Source organism: Mesocricetus auratus, unplaced genomic scaffold (genome assembly GCF_017639785.1).
Source record: "Mesocricetus auratus isolate SY011 unplaced genomic scaffold, BCM_Maur_2.0 Super-Scaffold_6730, whole genome shotgun sequence".
In the NCBI taxonomy this organism is placed as follows: Eukaryota; Metazoa; Chordata; class Mammalia; order Rodentia; family Cricetidae; genus Mesocricetus; species Mesocricetus auratus.
Window position 1 is genome coordinate 90,346,213 of NW_024429184.1, and position 16,716 is coordinate 90,362,928.

Below are 16,716 nucleotides of genomic sequence, written 5' to 3' on the forward strand. Positions count from 1 at the left end.
TTAAAATATCGTCCTTACAGAAAAGATATATGGATGAATATAATACTACACAATCATGAACTTGAAAGAAAAAAAGAAAGCTGATTTTTAAATACTAATTGATTTTTATCTTTAATTTTTAATTTTAATATAATTTCATCACCTCCCTCTTTGCCATTCCTGCCTCCATCCCCTCCCATGTCTTCCCCCTGGCATTTCCTCTCAAACTGATGGCCTGTTTTTCTCTTATTATTGTTGTTATATATGCATATGTGTGTACACATGCTTAAATATACAAACATAACCTGCTGAATCTGCTTAGTGTTGTGTATATATCATTTCAGGGATGACCATTTTGCATTAGGTAGCCAATTAAGGGGCTCATCCCTGGGGCACTGGACAACAAATTAGGGGTCCATCCCTGGAAGAGATTAAGTCTCCCTTTTTTTTTTTTTTGGTTTTTCGAGACAGGGTTTCTCTGTATTGTTTTGGAGCCTGTCCTGGAACTCGCTTTGTAGACCAGCCTGGCCTTGAACTCACAGAGATCCGCCTGCCTCTGCCTCCCAAGTGCTGGTATTCAAGGCATGTTCCACCAATGCCCGGCAAGTCTCCCTCTCTTATCAGTCATTAGTCTACAGGTGGAATCCCAAGAGAGTTCCCAGCTCTGTATTAACATGTCTATTTGTTTTGTCACTGTTTGTGTCTTGTTTGGGCAGCCATATTTTTTTAGGTATCTTGAATGTGTCTTCTCTCTCATTTCTAGGAGACATGTTTTCTTGGCAGACTTCCTGGTCCCCTGGCTCTTTTTTTTTTTTTTTAATTTCAAGCTTGCTTCACGTGTCAATCCCAGCTCCCTCTCCCTCTCCTCCTCCCCCGACCTCCACCAGCTCCTCCATGCTCCCACCCAATCCCCACTCCATTCCCCAGGGAGGGTGAGACTCTCCGTGGGGGATCACCAGAGTCTGCCATTTAGTCCAGGGCAAGGCCCAGGTCCTTCCCCAAGAGATCAGGCTGAGAGAGCATCCCTCACTGTGGAAGGGTCACCCAAAGTCCATCTATATGCCAGTGACACACACAGACCCACTCCCCTGCCTCTTATAACCTTTTCTTCCCCTCTCCTGCAATGTTCCCCACACCTTAGGTGCAAGAGTTGTGTTGTAGATACTCTGGTTGGAACTGAGTTCCCCATGATCTGTTGATCTCTACATTATGACCACTCTGCCTTATGGCCAGTTGTGATTTTCTGTGATGCTGGCCATCTGCTATAAAGAGAGGCTCCTTGGATGAGGGATGAAAGCTATGCTTATCTGTGGATGTAAGGATAAGTATTTAGAATATAGTCGGTATAGTCATCGTGGGCCTATAGCACAAAGAGGGATGCTCTCTCAGCCTGGACTCTTAGCGGAGTGCCTGGACCCTACCCAGAGTGAAATGACAGACTCTAGATATCCCCTATGTGGAAGGATTTGGCAATAGGGTGGGAGGGTGGGGGGGAAGGGGAGTGCGGGAGGAGGGGAGGGAGAAGGAACTGGGATTGACATGTAAAACAAGCTATTTAAAATTAAAATAAAAAATGATAAAAAAGAATATAGTCGGGCATTATGCTAGGTCTAGTAAACTGTCAGTGAGAGGTTCTCCTCTAAGATCCGTAATCTCATTAGCCCCAGGTAATTGGCTAGGTTTCTAGAAACAGGCATAGTCCTATTGAACAGGCCTTAAGTCCAATTAGAAAGCTGTTGATTTGCCACCAAGAAATATGAGTGCCACTACTTCACCTCTAGCAATCTCTTGCAGGTTGTTGGGGTTCACGGGCATCACAGCTGAATAAGACATTGGTTGTGCCTCTCCATTGGCAGCTGACACAGCACCTTCAGCACAGGAAGCTCTTTAGACGCAGATTTGAATAGCACAGCCAGGCCTAATAGTCTCATCTCAAGCATTCTATGCCTCCATGCAATCACCAAAATAACCGAGACATGCTTAGTGAGGTAATTTCTAGTTTTCCTTTGGGAAGAATGAGGAGATGGAGGAGAAACCAAGAAACTCGAAAGGAAGCAGAAACCTTCATAACTGAGGAGGTAATGGAACTTAATTTGTGCCAGAGAATACAACAGAACATATCTGGAGCTGGTGAGATGTCTCAGCTGGTTGAAAGCACTCCGCTGCCAATTCTGATAAACTGAGTTCAACCCAGGAGGGACACACATGGTGGAAAAGAGGGAACTATTCTGGCAAGGTGTCCTCTGACCTCAACATGCAAGACTTGGTGTGTGTGTGGTCCTCTGCCTCACCCCTCACAATAAATAAATGCATATAAAAAGGAAACAGAATGTGCCATGTGTCTCTGCTGTTCAAAACACCATTTAAGGAAATAGACGGATATTTGAAGCTTCTGCCATTAGGCATTGCAAAGATAAATTCACAAGAAGGCATCTATGCTTAAAGTATGTTGTCTTAACATGCTGGGTACCGGTTCTTTCAACCTTCCCACTATACCCTCCCTCCAAAAATAAAATTCTGGAGCATGGTTGTATAGAAGTCACCTTCCAGCCGTGTTCATCTTGACTGTCAATTTAAGGTATCAATCGACTGTGCTTAGTGTGGCCTCTATAATTTCCATTGTTGAGAATACATTAACTTAAATGCTGCCTGGGCTTAGTAGAGTGAAGCAGGTGGTCTCATCTCCTTTTAAGGTCTTGCATCTAAATTTTTAGCTTGTAGGAAAAAGAAGAGTTATTCTCGAAAATGATTTTCATGAAACTGAGCTGGTTCTGTTGATACTGTCCTCTTGTGGGACTTACCAAAGCAGGAACTGGAAAGTCTTACCACTCCTTAACCTTTATCTTGCATGCATGGGTTTCTTGCCTACCTACATATCTGTGTACCAAGTATGTACAGTGCCCATGAAGCCAGAAGAGGGCACCTGATTGCTTGGGAATGGAGTTATGGACAGTTGGGAGTCACCATTTAGGTGCTGGGAATCTAACCAGAGTCCTCGGGAAAGCAGCCAGTGCTCTTAAACACAGAGTCAAGTCTCCAGAGCCTCTTTCCATTTTTAGTAAAGCCTAACCACTTCATGTTGGCTCAGCCTGAATGTGTTTTCTTTGTTGAAGCCAAGGGTGTACTTTCTTCTAAGTCAAAGTCTCTAAGAGATTAAGGGAACCCGACAAGCTGTTGTCGGCAAAGGAGTAGAGCTAGGCAGATTTCAAAATTAATCCTTGTTACACACATGAGATGCTTGCAGTGGTTGACCAATGCATTGAAATGGTTCTGTCAGACAGGATAAGAGCCAGGATTTCAAGGTCAGGACCCCTTCATCAGCCCCAACACCCTCTTCCTCAAGGTATAACAGCTTACAGGAGGAAAACCGGCACTTCAGACATGCTGTCCCTTATCTGAAGGTACCCAGATAAATTGTCGTTCATTGTCTCATCCAGGTTGAAAGTAGGCTTTCTTGCAAGTCTTTTTCAGTTGTTTGTTTTTGTTTTCCAAAAAGCTTCCAGTAATTGTCAATGACAGCAGAGAAACTCCACACTGCCATCAGCAACTTGAGGAATTCCTCTTTAGGTAAAGTTGGGTCCTTGACTATGTGGCCATGAATTCAGCAAGGTTAGTGAGCATATTAGGTAGCGATAAGAGGTAATTCGCGGTTCATATTTAAGAGCGCGAGAGGAGGAAGAGGAAGCGCAAGGCACCACCATGGGTGCCTCCCCTAAGCTTTGTATACATGGGTCTATAGTTGGTTTTTGTTTTGTTACATTGCCCAAAGGATGTGATTTACAACGGGACGGAAAGAATAAAGTTTTAAATTAAATAAAAACACAAGCTAGCCTAAGTTCTTACGTTGCAGAATTATTTTACAAACGAAATTGTAAGGTGGTTTTATGGGGTTCATTGTTTAGATTTAGGGATGAGAGGCGAGTACCGAGGACTAACAGTAAACAGGCAAGCGCTCTATCCAGTTACCTTTTAAATACTCCTGTAGGCCTTTGCTTAAGCTCTGAGAGCCTAAGGAATGCAGCTGTAAGGAACAGCACCTCACATAATGTCTGGAAGGTGCAATTCATACTCCAAACAGCCGCCAGCAACGCTGCACGCAGGTCTGAATCTTGCAACAATAACACTGTTAGCCTGTTACACCATCGCTCCTTCTGGTCCCAAGGTCCTAAACATGCGCGGGTACTCAGCAGAAAGTGAGCATGTTGCAATTACAGATTCTCGAAGTCTTAGAAGTCTTAGCGGTGTCTGTTCCATCGCCTTTGGTGAATGATCCCGAAACGTGACTTGGCCGGGAGCGAGCGCGACTCCTCTTACCGAAGGAGTTCAGGTACCCTGCTCTCACTTAACCCTGCCAGCTTTCCGGGCTGGCATGGTCACCGACCCCGGCCTGCAGCCAAGCCCACAGCGGACGCGAGGCTAGTGGTGGGGGGGGGGAGTGCGACTTGTAAAGCAGAGAGCTGGAGTGCGCTGGGAGCCAACTACAGCCGAAAAGGCGAGGTCACAGGATAGACTTAAGATCGGTCACGGTCAGGGGTGGCCACCTGCCTCTGGGGCGCTAGGACCTCGCACTAGATCAGGGCTACGTAAGACAGCCCCAGGCCTGGCCGCCCAGCACCTCTCCGCCCGGGGGGGGGAGAGGGGGAGGGATCGAGGGAGGGCAGGGGGCGGGGCCCGCCCCGCCCCCGCCCCCGCCCTCGGCCCCAGCTCCAGCTTGGTCCCCAAGCCGAGCGCGGCCACCGCCGGCCGCTGCTAGGGGGAGGAGAGAAGCTCCTCCCTGGAACAGAGAAACCAGTTTGTCCGGTCAGACAGAGCGGAGGGAAAAGGGCGGCCGCCGAGGAAGGGCGCACTGACGCGGGGCGGGGAAAGGCGGGGAGCCCTTGGCGAGCCACGAGAGCCGAAGGAGTCGCGGCCAACTGGACGGGCTTCCCGGGGCCCCCGGCCAGCCCCTGTGTGCCATGCAGCGCTAGCGCAGCCGCAGCGCTGGGGCCAGGCGGGAGGTGGCCAGGTGCGCACAAGCCTTGGAGCGGCGCGCACCCCGCGGATGCCCTAGCCGGGGCCCAGTGAGCACTAGGTAAGAGGGGCAAGGCGCTGGTGTTCCCCCGACCTTAGGGATTCAACCAGCCCGGCGGGGTCCCCTGGCTCCTTTGGCGGTTCACGGGCTAGTGGATTCCACACATCTGCGATGCGGTGACAGCAGTTGTCCGAGCCCCCTGGCTCCGGAGCGTGGACAAGTGTTATTTGAGGGGCGGGGGTGGTGGTACCGGAAGCCTCTGCCCCCGCCACGGTTCACGGTTGGCGAAGGACAAGCTGAGCGATGATTCTCAGGTCTTTAGGGTTTTCACCTGTTGGGGGAGGGATCTCCCGGGAGCTGTTTGGGTATTATATTTTTCATTGGTTTGCGACACACATGTCCGGAGTTAAGATCCCAGAGTTAAACCAAGATTGGGGATCGCTGGAGAGTGTTGCTGGCTGTCAGGCAAGGACCACCCCCCTTCTGGGAATCTTCCACTGACAGGTTTGGGGCAAAGGCGATCGATCCAGTGCGCCCGAAAATGACCTTAGGGAGGAGGGTTTCTGGCCGTGGCGCACCTGCTGGGAAGGATGGAGGGGGGAGACCCATTGCCTCCTAAGCTTCTGTGCGCTTCAGTGAAGGAGTGTGTGTGTGGTGGTGGTGGTGGTGGTGGCCTAATAGGGAAAACAGTTTTCCGGTAACTGTAGGGTCGGGTGCCCACTAGCTCCAAGGCACCGCTGCCGGCTGGCTGTCCTTAATCCCCAGTTTGATGTCTGGAGCTGTCACTTCTCGATGCTTGTTGAAGGAAAACGCGGCCGGCGGCAGGAGATGTGGCATGGAACAGGACCCGGGCTTTAAATCATCTCTTGGCTAACTCAGTCCAAAGTGAAAGAAATGTCTGGCCAGCTCCTCCAAGAGAGTTGTAGACGTTTCTGTCTCTGCCCCTGGAGACTTTGAATGTAGATCTCTAGACCACTGAGTGGAGGGGGGACTGGAGGGGGGTGTGACGGGAGGGTACCGGGGAGAGCGAGCACCAGGGTTCCAAGAGAGATGGAGAATCAGCACAAGATCGCGAAAGACTGTATTTGAGTCCCGGAAACCTCATGGGACCCTTTGGCCTACTAGTCAGTGCTTTAAGCTCTGTTCTGGCGCTTCTCTGGTGGCTAGCTCTATGGTGTCCCTCATCCTCCACAATTTGCCCACTCTGTTGGAGTGAAGAAAAGCTTCACTTCCATCTTTCTAGTTGTGTTGCTTCCGAAATTCCTTCCTTTAACCCTAGAAAATTAAACCAGGTAACACCAATGAAGAACCTGAAGACACCAGACACTCCTTAGCCTCAGGGGAAGGCTTAGCCTAGAGGAAGAAAAGATGTAAAGGATGCATGTTTCAAGGTCTCCGTGGATAGTAAACAGAGGTCTGTATCAAAAGGGAAAAGTCATTCAAGATATGAGGCCAAAGCTCTGGTTTCCATCGGCTAAGTAGTATCCTCGTGTTGGGTCTAAAGTGCCATTCATTACTCTGTCTTTGTTAAGACCTTATTAAACCCTATTATAAATGCATAGGCTGTGCAAAGGATGAGTGGTTATTAGCTGATTAATTTCTGGGGAGCAGTCACACCTGCCTACAATTACTCCTCTGAAGCTGCTAATGGTTTTCTTTATGTAGAGACTTCCTTGTTCTTTTGAGTGAGAATCCATAACCGCTGTGTTCGTTTTCAATCTTCTAATGGCTGCACTTGGATCATTTTCACTGGTTCTCTGTAGAACCCCAAAGAGGGGCTAAAGGACCCGTGTGGCTTACTTAATACCAACCAACACATCCAACATCCATGTCAGTTCCCTGTGATTTTTTTTGTTGTTTGTTTTTTTGAGACAGGGTTTCTCTATGGCTTTGGAGGCTGTCCTGGAACTAGCTCTTGTAGACCAGGCTGGTCTCGAACCACAGAGATCCATCTGCCTCTGCCTCCCTCCCGAGTGCTGGGATTAAAGGCGTACACCACCACCGCCCTGCTCTCCTTGTGATTTTTATTTTAAAGACAATTCACACCCAAGTTTGCTTGTTATCTCTTCCTAGTAAGGGACTCTGGGGAATTTTCTTTTTCTGTTTAAGATCCTGATTCAAAACAGTGATTTCCGGGAGCAGATGGCTTAGTGAAAACAAGTCTTCGGATGTAAGCCAAGTTCAGGGCCAGCTCCATGTTAGCCTCACTTCAGGTTTTGGGATCTTGGAGCTGAGGGAGTGCAACACCTGGACTGCAGAGTTCTTCTGTCTTGCCCATCCTCTCCCCCACCCCCTGCTTTAAAGCATGCAGTATTAGGAAATGCATGGTTTTAGAGTCCAGCTAGATTTTTAGGTATCTCATTAAGTGTATCGCCAGTTTGCTCGTCTTTTAAGGGGCAAAGAGACTAACAATTTTTGGGATGGGGAGAGGCAAATAGTAGATGTTTGTATGTTGCTTTAATTCCTTTATCAGAAGAATGCCATTTTCATTATCTGTCTTGATTATCATGGTGGTTATCTCCAGACAGGGTCTCCTTTGTTTATGTTGGCCTCAAGCTTGCTACAGAGCTGACAGTGACCTTGAATTCCTGATCCTCTTTGGCTTCCCAAATGCTGAGATTACAAGAGTGCCGCCACACCTGGCTATTTTATTATGTAATTTCTAATTTTTGCAGACCTGGGGGTAAGCTAACCAAGTGCTTAACATGGAGCTTTTCTCCCAAGGCTTTGATATGGCTTTAAAACACCAGCACCAGGGGCAAGTATTTGGTGTTTATACATTATTATTACTTGATACTGGGGTCTGAACATGTAAACAGGCACACTGGTATATTAACAGTTTATTATCTTACTATTAAATTCTGTGTTAGTTTTTCAGAAGCCATATTCATGGCCCACAGACAATCTTTATAACTCTAGAAAGCTTTTAATTAAACTGTAGTCCTTGTTCTTTCATTTTAGTTTATAAGAGAAACCTTTGGACCTTTGGATACAGAGGAACTGGCTCTTTAGGGACAGGTACTAGTTTTGCTGGGTCCATTCTTGACCTGGGCTCCTATCAAGAGGACCTTTAAGATTTAAGAAATTGCCAGGCGTCGGTGGCTCATGCCTTTAATCCCAGCACTCAGGAGGCAGAGGCAGGAGGATCTCTGAGGCCAGCCTGGTCTACAGAGAGAGTTCCAGGACAGCCTCCAATACAAGACAGAGAAATCCTGTCTCGAAAAACCAAGAAAAAAAAAAGATTTAAGAAATTGCCCTCACGGGGGTGTCTGGATATCCTGTTTTTTTTGGGGGGGGGAAGGGTCATTTTTGTGTCACTTTATTAGATTCCGAGTTATTGATAGTTTTTTAAATGTAACAATTAACTTCATTCCCAAAGGTGTTGAATTCACACACACACACACACACACACACACACACACACACACACACACACACACCCTCATCTTTTTCATCCTACCACCTGTGTTAATCCTGACTCCCATTCCAGAGCCCACCTAAGAGCAATGCCAAATCTAAGATCTTTTGTAGTGGGATAGTTATGGAAAAAAATGCATATGTGTATATACATGAATGCGGCATAATGTGTAGCTACATGATTGTGGCATTTATGCCTTCTTTCTCATTTTTATTTTTAGAAACCAAGGGACTTACCAGTTCACACTTAGGTGCAGATTAGTAAGCCTCCCCCACTTCTGAGTGAATGCACTTTTCAACAAATTATCACCCAATCTGCCCACAATGGGGCCTATTTTGATAACTGGTTCCAGAAGTAGTGGTAAAGCAGAGATGCTGGCTTCTGCTTCTCCTGACCCAGGTTGGTGTCTTCACTCCCTCGTTCTCCAGCTGTGTAACCGAGGGGACTTACTGCAGCCTGGCTTCTTCACCAGTAAATGGTGTGTTGTAATGAGCTTTCAAATGAAGCGCTTGGGAAGGAGGGTGCTCACTGGTATGTATAGCTGTGCTGCGGCTGGTGCTCTGTGCGTGGTGCTTTCCCGCCCATTCCCTTTGTCCTGGGCTGTGGGGGACGCAGGATTCATTCTACATGTTAGCATTCGGTTAGCAAACACAGGTGCACATTTGCACCTGGACATGGAAAGAAAGTTTCTAGGGCTTCAAATCCTAGTCATTGTTCTGGAGTGCTTCGATGACTAGGGAACTAATGTGACCTCTAACGTTCAGGAGGATCCATTTAGTCAGTCTCAGTCACAGAGACTCCGGATGCCCTCAACTGGGTGCTACCCTCTCCTGCCCAGCAGGGGCTCTTGGGACACTCAGAACACTATACTTCTGTACCCCTGTTTCTGTTTGCCTCTCATGTCCTTCCTGTTTTCTTCCATTTAATACTGGGTTGTGTTTGTGGAGACTGGGTATGTGTTGCTAGTGAAACAATGCCTTTTCTCTCATTCATTCATTCATTCACTTTCAATTATGCCACTAGATCACGTCCCTATTTTAGGAAGGTTGTCAGATTTATTAAGGGTCTGAGTTCTTTGATAAGAGGAAATCTGGTCAGGAACTGGGAAGATGAATTGACCAAGCTAAGAGCATTTGCTGTACTTACAGATGACCCAAGTTTGGTCCACAGCATGGGTGTGGTGGTTCACACCCTCTGTAACTTCACTCAGGTGGTCTGATGCTCTTTTCTGCCCAAGGGTGCTACATGCATGGGGTGCACAAACAGGCAAAAACACATATTCACAAATTAAAAATAATGAGTTCCAGGACAGTCATGTCTACACAGAGAAACCCTGTCTCAAAAACCCAAATAAGTAAACAAATAAGCAATAAACAAACAAACAAACAAATAAATAAATTTGAAAAAGAGTTGACCAGGTTCTACATGGGAAGAGGGTGGCCTTATGTTTGAGGTCTGGATGGCTGTGTGGGGACTCGGCCGACTCTGTGAGCATAGTTTATCTTCAGTCTACAAGCCTAGCCTTTCAGGTGTGAAAGATGGGGCTAGCCATGATAGCAGACGTGTCATGCTGGGCAAAGGACTGGGCTCCTGGGGGAAGATTATCCTAAATACCCTTCAGTGGTGAAGGCTATTTGCCGGCTACTACTAACGTGGTTGAGAAGTTAGCTTCAGTACTGTGTATGTGTGTGTGTGGAGCCTGACCTTTGCCTGGTAGCCTGGTTCTCTATTTACAAGACTGTTGTTTTATGGCTTTGTTTCTTTGCTGAGTGGCTTTTGTTCCACCAGAGTTGAGTTTTGTTTGATTTAGGGTAGATGGTGTTTGAAATCAGTTTTCTAATCTTCACTCCAACTGAGTTGAGCTAGAAAATCCCAAGCAGAGATTCTTTGACACCAAATATTGTCCTTATATGCTGCCTGGCACTCTAGCTTGCTTGTAAAACATGTGCCCATGACTTGGATACATGATTTATTTTATAAAATGTGGTGTGATGTACACATATCCTTAACTTTTCCCTCTTGGGACCCAGAGAGCTGAGGTTTCTGTGCTCCATCTGCATTCTCCATGGGAAAGTGGATATTAAGAGGACTCGTGGGACTTGAGTGCTTTTAATATCCTCTCCCTGGCGAGATGGTTCGGGTGCTGTCCACTTCCTGTTGGGAAACTGTGACCTTGTTTTTGCATGGATCTTCTAAGGCTTGAACAACTTGAGTCTACATGGAAATCATATGTATCACAGTGGTGCAGTGGATCAGGCTGCAGAGACAGGGTTAGGAGAACTCTTTCTGCTGTGGGTAGCAGGATGACTTGGGGACCAGAAGAGACCTTTGTGATCTCCTTCTCAGTACAGAAACTGATTTCATGGACATCTTAGAAAATGGCTAAATGTACAAAACATCAAAGGTGGCCACATTAGCAACATACAGTGTGTAGTTCAGTGGCACTAAGTACATCCTTATTATTATGTAACAAACACCAACATTTGTCCAAAAAATCATTCAGTGTCTCACACAGCTCTTTCCATATCTCTCTATCCCTAAGACCCCGTCTCCATTCCACTTCCTGTCACTTGAGCTTGACTATTCTATAGCATCTGATGTCGAGTATAATAATACTTAGCATTTTGTCACTGGCTCATTTTTCTCAGCAAAGTGCTTTGGTGTTTATCCACAGCATGGCATGTGCCTGAATTTTCTTCTGCTATAAGGAGGACTAATATTCCATTATCTGTCTCTACAGTTTGTTTACCCACCTAGTCATTAGACAAATTCATTGTATTTGCATTGTCTTCACCTCTAGCTTGTGAATAATGTTGTGAACTTGTTTTTTTTTTTATGTTCTTGTTTGTTCGTGTGGGGGTTTGAGTGCTTGTGTGATAAAAATGTTTCTTCCTAAGTAAGGCGGAGGACATGTAGTAGTCTAGTGTCATGACTTCCACCAGAACCACTGTGGGGAAAGTCCTGGGGTGCAGGGGGTGGAATCAAAGATGCAAGAAAACAACCACCTCCTTCTCCCTGAAGCCTGCAGCTACTCTTTCTAAGTGAAGGCCATTTGCTATTGCCGCCCAGATGACCTGCTGCGGAGCTGCGGTTAACTGCACTCTATGCCATCCTGAGTGTTCCCCATGACCAGGTAGTTTCTACAGATGACACATGCCTGCTGGAGATGACATTCTGGATGGAGATAAGAATCCTCTCTTCCTTCATCAATTTAAACAATTTTTAATAATCACTTGATTAAAAAATCTAATTGAATATTCAAATGTCAGACTGTTTTCTACCTTTGGGTAGAATGGGCAGCCTTCAATAAAAGCTCTAAGGCATAGTGTCATTTGTATAGTAAAGTATGACAGGATCACCAACTGGTTGTCTACTGACCCTAAGAAGATTTTCAGATGGGTCAGCAGGGTCCAGCTTCTAGAGGTGGAGGGGGGAGGAGAATACAAGTTTAAGACCGAACAACCTGAGCTATATAGCAAGACTGTTTCTTTAAAAAGGGGGAGAGGGTATGTGTATGTTGCTCGGTGGAAGAATACTTGCCTAGCACATACAAGGCCCTGGGTTCAATCCTCAGCATAAGGGTGGGAATGGGGATGGAGCGTGGATTTACTTATGTGTTGTTCGTGCCTGTAATCCTAGTGTTGGGAGGTGGAGGCAAGAAGAACAAGTTCAAGGCCAGCTTCAACTACTTATCCCAGGCTATAGGGGAACCTGTCTCAAGGAAACCAAACCAAACAATGAACACTCAGAAAGAGGGAAAGGTGAAAATTCTAGAAGGCAGTGTGGGACCATCAGACCACTTTACAGTGAGCTATGTGCATCTAACTTGTCTTGGATCTTTAGGATCACTGACACCAAGGCTGTTTAAGACAGGACAAGTTTGGCTAAGCTGTAGGGATGAATTAGTCCCATTTCTTGAGTTTTGGCTTTAGTGACTGAAGTTCTGTGATTGGAGCTTCCTGTCTTCTGTGTCATTCCCCAGAGAAGCCTCCTAGGCATGTACAAAGTTTAGAGCACATATTGATGCCTCACTCAATCAGGGGTGAGTCCAGCACCCCAGAGGTCTGTGTGCCAAGCCTTGGCATGTGTTAGTGAATTAGCAGGACTCCAATTCAAGAGGTGACAGATAGTAGTTGCTAAGTATACATAACAAATAGAGTGACTATATATTACACACTGAGATATGTGCTTTGTGATAACAGGAGAATGGGTTGGCAAGGACATGAGTTACCATTGAAAATGGGGTGCCCTTACTGAGAAGGTGACCCAAGAGCAAAGACTTGAGTGGAAGGAGAGTTGAGAGGAGGACTATAGGGTGTCTGAGGCAGGGGCCAAGGATATATAGCACAGGGCAGAGGTCTTAAAGTAGGCGCGCTTAGCTGGTCTGATAAAAAGACAGTACTGTGGGGATGAATGAATGGAGAGGGAGAGAGAAAGTGATGAGCCAGATGGAGCTTTGTCCACCTGGAACTCCCCGCTCACCTAGATGCCTGCATTTGGCCAAGGCAAGAGGACATGACTATGAAGCTGCTCTGCACTATAAGTGGGAGCCTATCAAAATAAGCAGAAGTGAGGAAACAAACTAGGAATGTGAAGGTGAGAGTAGATGCATAGAGGGAGACCTTGCAGGGCCTGCCAGGCTTTGTAAGGACTTTGCCTTTGACTTGTATGAGACAGATGATTGGTCACTCATTGAAGGGGTGAGAGGTCCTAAGCCAAGAGGCTACGTCTACAAGGTGTGATAGAAGCCCTGATTAGATGTCAGAGAGAGACAGAGACAGAGACACAGAATGAATGGGATTAATGAGGTGTAGATACATGGATGTAGATATAAATTTTAACTTGATAGACTGAAAGACAAAGGGATAGGATTTCTGGGCAAATCAGTGTGTGTGTGTGTGTGTGTGTATGTATGTGTGTGTGTGTGTGGTTGCATAGGTAGGTAGGTAGCTGTGTAGAGGAAAAGGAAGGGACAAAGCTAACTTCCTTGAGTGAGCCTGAGCTGCAGAAGGAAGTGTGCTAAGCTGTGCTAAGGTGATTGGTTAGAGATTCTGAAGACACTCCTCAGAAGTATGTACATCTGGTTTTGTTCGGAGAAGTGGAGCTGTGTTTACCACCAGTGTGTGTTCACAGTTTGGTAGGGTGTCTTCAGAAAAGGGGATGGATCACATGAGTGAGCATGGGCAAGAAGTTGATCCACAGGGAATCCATGAGCTCTTGAGCAAAGACCACCAATGCTACAAGAAGAGCTGTTCCTTCTAGCAGTCCACCCCTGACCCACCCCCACTCCATTCTCCAAGCCCTGTGTCGGCCCATAAACAAAGCAAGCATGGCATTCTTTGCTATGGAACTCATAAACAAAATGCTAAAATGGTATACACCTGTAATCCCAGCCCTTTGCAGAGCAGGAGAATTGTCCCAAGTTTGGGATTAGTCTGGCTTTCAGAGTGAGACCTTATTTCAAAACAAATTTTTGAACAAAGGAGGTATGAGACAAGTTGATATTGGAGTTGCAAGCTATACTAACAATAGCCCTTGCTTCAGGAGAAAGGAAGTTGGTGTTGAAGGAAGAATCTTGCAGATGAGAACTATTTTGAGAAATGTCCAGGGACCCAGCTTACCCTCATCTCTGTCCATAAAGCAGGACTTGTGCATTTTTCCTTCATTTTGCACACTTTATTGCTCAAAATTAGATGCATATTTCACAAATATGAACCCAGTGTCCAAAGCTGATGGCAGTGTCAAGGAGTGCAACTTTCATGAGCTTTCTTGGTGTTTCCTTGGAGCACTCAAACACAGCTTGATGCTCCCCGAAGGTGTATCTCCAGACAGCTTGTGGTTCCATCAGAGTGTGATGACCTTGGCTGTGTTCTTGTGTCCCAGGAGGGCTAACTGAACAGGCTCTAAGTGAGGTTCTGCATCTTTTTAACCCACTTTTCTGCCTAAGTAACACTGTCGTGAACCATTTGAGTGTGAAGTCAGTGATCAGAAATGTATTTTAGATGCTTTAGGTCCTCAAATCCAACCTGTCACCAAGACTAAGAGTCTATTCAGAAGGAGCAGCTCCTACTGTCCACTGTCACCCCACCCTGCTTTCCTGGTCCAAGTCTTCAGCAGCTCTGACCCAGAGACAGCATGCTAATTGACCTCCCTGCTTCTGGTCTAATTTCCATCCCTGTCCATTCTCTGCATTGTGGTCTGGCTTATCAACTGGAGACAGAAATCAGGCCATGTACTTCCACTTTAAAATCTGTTAATAGCTCCTACCAGGTTCTTTACAACTTGGCTTAGCCTGCTCTATTCATACTTTCTAGACCTATGTCCCTTTATCCCAATTATAATCTTGCTTTTCACAGATCCCAGTACATAGCACTAAGTTCCTACCCAGCAGGGTCTTGGTATGTGCTTTTCTCACTGACTGGAACATCCTTTACCCTGACTGTTGCCTTCTCCTCCTTCAAGGACAACCTCTTTCAGAAGACCCTCTTGGGCCTGTTCTTTGTCTCTTGTGTAAATCATGGCAGAATACATAGCATAAAGCTTTGGCTGGTGCATGCTTATGGTCCCAGTACTCTAAAGGCTGAGACAGGAGGATTACTGTGAATTTGAGGCCAGCATGACTGTACTTAATAAGTACCAGATCATCTGGGGTTATGTAGTGAAACCTTGTCTCAACAAAACAAAACAAAATAAAAACCCCAACCAAACAGCATTGGCAAAAGCCCATAAAATTTATGTAAGTTAAGACTTGGAGTGAATAATTTAATGATATTAGTCTGCTCACATTGACAACACATTATAGCTACATCTTTCCTGCTACTCACCTGCTCAAGATGACAGAAGTAAGGGATTTTAACAGACATGTTCTTGCAGTGTCTGGATGTGGTCTCAGAGTCCTACTCGTCCAAAACCTTCAGGCCAATTGCTGTGGCACACCTGACATGAAGCAGAAAAATATTTGCTTATTAAAATGTCTTTAGAAGGGGATGGGAACACAGCTCAGCGGTTAGTGTACTGCTCTCCCAGAGGAGCTGAGCTCGGTTTCCAACACCTACATTGGTCGGCCCAGAACAGCTTGGAGCTCCAATTGCCATGCTTTGCAAAATGCCACAACTTGGCAATGTCTCTCTTCCTTTCTCTGTTTTCAAAGTTAGTTCTTGTTCTGGAAAATTGGATTCTTTTGACATTTTGGTCTGGGTTAAGGAACCCTTTACAAATAGTATTTGGAAATCCTTAGATCATTCTTTAATTCTGAACTATGAAACATTTGTAGGCAGGTGTGAAGACAGCTATATTCCTCACTATTGTGAGTGTCTTACTGTCAGAAGACAAGGGATAGAGTTTTAAGATCATACGGGCTGGGCTTTGGTGGCACACGCCTTTAATCCCAGCACTTAGGAGGCAGCGGCAGGCAGAGTTCAAGGCCAGCTTGGTCTACTGAGCAAGGTCCAGGACAACCTGCAAAGTCAAAGAGAAACCCTGTCTTGAAAAAAAAAACAAAACCAAAACCAAAAATCATATGATTATCTTGGGGCCAGGCTAACTCTAATGGGATGGGGCAAAGTGAAGCTCAGTACTTTATCAACCAATTCTATGTGCTTATCTATGAGAACATTGGAGTAACTTATTATTTTGCTGAGAAATATTTATTTTTTAGGTTGAGTTTTACCAAGGATTTTTGGTATTATGTCAATTTTGCTCTTTTTCTTTTTTTTTTTTTTTCTTTTGGTTTTTCGAGACAGGGTTTCTCTGTATTGTTTTGGAGGCTGTCCTGGAACTCACTCTGTAGACCAGGTTGGCCTCAAACTCACGGAGATCCGCCTGCCTCTGCCTCCCAAGTGCTGGGATTAAAGGCGTGCGCCACCAACATCCGGCTATTTTGCCCCTTTTCAATGAATACTTCAGGATATCACAACTCAGGGAATGTGACTAGACTCTACTGGTAGAGATCAGAGATAATGATACACATTCTATAGTGTAGGGGTTCCCCCATGCCACCCACCAACACTGAAGTATCCTATTCAAAATGACCAAAGTGACAGTGGAGTTGTGTTGAGAATACTTATTCTGACCCACAGATAGGAATTTTCATATAGTATTGGGATCCCTAGGATGTCATCCCAGAAACCCTTTGCTCCTATCTCTGGCTTCTGTGAACCTGTCCAGAGGCAACTTAAGGAGGAAGGGAGTATTTTGCTTATAATTTTGCGGTCATGTCAGGGGAGGCATGATTCAGGACTGTGAGGCAGTTGTAACATTGTGTCTACATCTGGGAAGCAGAGAGGGATGGAGAAACGCTGGTCCCCAC

The 16,716-nt window shown here is 45.9% G+C and overlaps 1 protein-coding gene across 2 annotated transcripts in view; it reads left to right on the forward strand.

Annotated features, from left to right (window-relative positions):
* Positions 1-4,715: 4,715 nt before the first annotated feature.
* Positions 4,716-16,716, forward strand: part of Atp8b1 (ATPase phospholipid transporting 8B1) — a 119,839-nt gene continuing 107,838 nt past the window's right edge. Inside the window, exon 1 of one of the 2 annotated variants that reach the window (XM_040741712.1) lies at positions 4,716-5,050. The gene's annotated coding sequence lies outside the window, so the exon portion shown is untranslated. Of the gene's footprint in view, positions 5,051-5,474; positions 5,495-16,716 lie in introns of those variants that run through there. The other variant, XM_040741713.1, reaches the window with a different exon arrangement.